Source organism: Amblyomma americanum, chromosome 5 (assembly GCF_052857255.1).
Source record: "Amblyomma americanum isolate KBUSLIRL-KWMA chromosome 5, ASM5285725v1, whole genome shotgun sequence".
Classification (NCBI taxonomy): domain Eukaryota; kingdom Metazoa; phylum Arthropoda; class Arachnida; order Ixodida; family Ixodidae; genus Amblyomma; species Amblyomma americanum.
Window position 1 is genome coordinate 101182695 of NC_135501.1, and position 4450 is coordinate 101187144.

Below are 4450 nucleotides of genomic sequence, written 5' to 3' on the forward strand. Positions count from 1 at the left end.
TTGCCTTCATAATGAGCTAGAAATGATGCGCAGAAGGCGAAGTCTACATTAAGCCTTTGCAAAGACAGCCTATTGTTAATCGCAGCCAGCCATATATTGCTAATAATAATAAAGACAATGGGTTCATTAAAGGAGTGTCTCTACATAAGTGTTCCGGCTCGAGCAGCCCTTGAGACCCCGTAGAATATCTGATGCGGGTCCCTATTGGACTTTTTTTTTTTTTAATTGTGGCGGAGTGCTTGAAGGTCGCTTCACTTCCGCACCGGTTGGCTCGGTATTGCACTGCCTTCGGGATCGGCCTTGGTCATTATACCACGCGTCTTTTCTATCCTGTCTTTCTATGCCATCTTTGATCTCTCCTACTATCTGCACGTGGTAGCGATTGTGGCTTGGCTTGAGCCAGTGGGCAGGCCTGTGCAATTTCTTTTTCTTTACTCCTGGCAACAAGAGACAGACAGACAGACAGACACACAGACAGACAGACAGACAGACAGACAGACAGACAGACAGACAGACAGACAGACAGACAGACAGACAGACAGACAGACAGACAGACAGACAGACAGACAGACAGACAGACAGACAGACAGATAGACAGACGGACAGACAGACAGACGGACGGACGGACGGACGGACAGACGGACAGATGGACAGACGGACGGACGGACGGACGGACGGACAGACAGACAGACAGACAGACATACAGACAGACAGACATACAGACAGACAGACAGACAGACAGACAGCTGCTCAGACAGACAGACAGCTGCTCAGAATAGCAGATCATGGCTATGCTATGGCTCATACTTGATACCTGCTGCTGGTCCTTGGACCCAATATATTAAACTTATTTTTGGAATATCGCGGAGTGCTAGAAGCACTCTGGCAAAGGTCGGCTCGGTATTGCACTACCTCCGGGGTCGGCCCGGGGCCTATGGGCCTATTAGCGCGCGGCGCCTTTTCTGTCTACCTTTTCCTCCTATCCTTTAGGTCTCCTACTTTCAGCACGCGGCAGCGAGCGAGTCTCGGCTTGAGCCAGTAGGCAGGCCCGTGGTCTTTCCTTTTCCCATTTCTCAGCAACATCAGTCAGTCAGCTGCTCCTGATACATGATACCTGATTTAATATCTGCAGCGGGTCCTTGGACCTAAGATATTAAACTTATTTTTGGAATATGGCGGTGTGCTTCGCTTGAAGCACTCTGTCACGGGTCGGCCCGGTATTGCACTGCCTCCGGGATCGGCCTGGTGCTTATTAGCTCGGCGCGTCTTTTTCACTCTTTGCTCTCCTATGCCTTACACTTCCTATGAATGGTACAGTATTATGAATTGTCTCTCTCTCCTTTAATCCCTCCTTTATCCCTTCTCCCACGGCGCGGGTCAGGTGTCCAACAATATATGACACAGATAATGCGCCATTTCCTGTCCCCAAAAAAATAATTACTATTATTAATTGTCTCTCATTAGCGGGATTGAATTGTCATGCCCGCACCATGTGAAAGCCGTAGCTATTTCGTCACAGTGTGGACAACGTGGTTTGTAGCGTGAAGGGTATCTTTGGAGGAGTTTATGTGGTTACGAGAGTGTCTCATTGTAGTCGTTCTTAGAGCGCGTTCTTCAGTCTTCTCTAGAGTTTTGTGAGGTTTGGGGTATGTCTGTCTGTCCCGTCTGCAGGCCTCTGGGTGTTCGGCAAGACTGATAATCGGCTGTGTAATGTGTTCCTCTGCTTTGACGACTGAGAGGAAATCATGGTATAAGAAACCGCGGGCGTGCCGGTGCTCGGCATCATTCCCTCCCGTCGACTAAGGAGAAATCCCGGTATAAGAGTGCTCGGGTGTGCTGGTCGGCGGCATCAATCCCACCCGAGTGATCCGTGCTCCCTGGAAAGCATACGATTGAGCCTTGATTCGGTGGACGTTTGGCTAAGAGTGTGAGACCTGATTGATGAATTAGTCCATTCTTATATTTCTGCACGATATTTGGGAAGCAGTCAGTAAATTGGCCTTTGAGTTGGCAGTTAGCGCTAGCGCAATGGCTGCCTCCTCTGCGTGAGTGGGGATGGACATGCACACTGACGCGCAGTTAATCAGTTTGCCCTCGGGATTCGTTATGGCGATGGTCATCCGCACTTGGATTGGACCGGCTGCATGCACGTAGAGCATGCCCTTCTTGCGCAGGCTTCCGGCTCTAACGTTTCTTCGCTCCGCGTAAAATGTCGGATGCATATTTCTGGGTACTTGATGGACATATATCTTCTTGAAGATTGATAGAGGAAGTTCCGTCCTTTGGTCGACAGTCTAGGGTGCTGTGAGGTGTACCTTGCTCAGAACAATCTGGCCTGTACAGTGATGGCCATGCGGTTGAGCTGTGACAGTCCTTGCGCCTCCAAGATTTCTTGGAGCGTATTGTAGATGCCGAGAAACATGAGGTGCGATGTTGATACTGTCTGTGGGAGACACAGTGCCGTTTTGTAAGCCACCCGTATGAGTGGTTCCAGCTATGCTATTTCTGACTGGGTGAGGTGGAGCTAGGCAGTGCTGTGCACTAGTCGTGAGACGAAAAATGCTTGCATCAGGCGAATTATGAGCCATATCTTTAATGCCCTTGTGCTTGTTGCAGTTGCGGCTGAGCATCCTGGTTATCTGCTGCTTAGTTGTGAACGTTTTGGCGGTGGTCGTCTTTTGCCGGTCTTTTGGTAAATACTGGCCCAGCATTTTAATTTCGGGTGCCTTCGGGATTTCTTATCGATCGATGCGGATGGAGATGTTTTTGGTCAGAGGTTGTCTCGGCTTCTCGAGTACGTGAAATACCGACTTCTCTGAGGCGCACGGTAGGCCTCGGATTTTTGTATACTGGTGGAACACGTCGGCTGCTGCCCGGAGAAGCTGTTCAACTTCTGCGCCATTCCCGGTGCGACACAAGATCGTGATGTCGCCTCTGTAGATGGCGTGTTCTACACCTTTGATTTTCTGAAGCTAGGATAGTAGGTCCTTAATCGCCAGGTTGAAAATCAGAGATGACAGGACAGCCCCCTCCGGTGTTCCTCGTGGGCCAAGTGTGATGGGCCCAGAACGGAAGGATCCCAGGTTGAGTACGGCCTATCTCAATGTTAGGAAGTCTGATGTAGCTGTACGTCTTGGGACCACAGTTGACTTCAACTAGGCCACTCATTATACTAGAGTGGAAGATGTCAAATGCGCCTTTCAAATCAAGTGCTAAAATGGCCCCGATCTGGAATTTTTGAGCTTTGTCAAGAAGGGCTTTTCATATCTATAGCAGGACGTCCTGCGTTGAACTGTGCGGCCGGAATTCAAACTGCGCTGTCAGCAGCAGATTGTTGCCCCCAAGTATCGAGCAAACCTGGTGGGGATGAGCCTCTGGAAGAGTTTGCCCAGGCGCGACGTTAGTTAAATTGGGTGAAGGTTTCCTAACAGCGAGGGTTTGTCGGGCTCTGGTATGTATCGTAGGTCCGCCAGCTTCCAGGACGGTGACAGTAGTCCCGTATCCCAGTGCTTCTCTCTGAAATGTTGGACTAATGATGTAGTCTGGTCATCGGGTAGGTCATAAGCCCCAATATTTCAAAGACGCCCCTGATGCCCCGGTCACGGTGGAAGAAGGCAAGGCGGCGGAACTCGCTTCCATTAGAAAAAAATGACGGTGGTTTAGCTTTGGTTAAACATGGAGTAACGCGATAGCTACAGCTGGCCGAGTGGAACTTGGTCACGTGACAAACCACGTGACGAACCACATGATCAGCCACGGCGCCATGCCGCCGGCAGATGCTCCGCACCATGTGACCAACCACGTGACAGCGTGGCAGCGCAGCCATAGGGTAGCGGCGCTGACACCGGCACGGCGCCGCCACGCTGAATGCTCGAAATGCTACCGTAATGTAGCTATCGCTACAAAACACCGCACCGGGGGCTAGATAAGGCGACCGCCCGGGTCCTTGCAATGCAATCTGGTCGTCGAGAAGATTGTATAGGAGCCGGGCGGTCACCTAATCTGGCCAAGGTGCGGTGTTCTTTTTCATGGAAGCGAGTTCCCCTCTGACTTCTTCCATCGTGACTGGGGCATCAAGGGCCTTGATGGAAAGACTGGTTACTCGACATGGGGTATCTGTGGGCTTAGGTATAAGTACCTGTGCTCAAGCTATTATTTCCTTGTTGGTGCCTTAGATCGAGTGAACGATCCTGTTCATTCGATCATAGGTTTCGGATATGCTCTTGCTGGAGTTGATGACGGATCTTTTTACGTGCCACGTTTTGGACGCCCCGACAGTCAGTGGAGAGGGAATCTCGCATAGCGAATTCCAGTTGTGGCGAGCAACGGTACAGTGTACTTTTCAGTTTGGGCGTTGATGTGCGATTATGTCACTGTTCTCTCCATCTCATGGTTTCTCCATCTCTGGGAGTGAATTAAGGGGCGTATAGTGAAAGCACAAATTTTACGA

General features: G+C 50.5%; 1 pseudogene; it reads left to right on the forward strand.

Moving 5' to 3' along the window:
* Positions 1–1122: 1122 nt before the first annotated feature.
* LOC144135633 (U2 spliceosomal RNA) lies at positions 1123–1251 on the forward strand (annotated as a pseudogene).
* The last annotated feature ends 3199 nt before the right edge of the window (positions 1252–4450 follow it).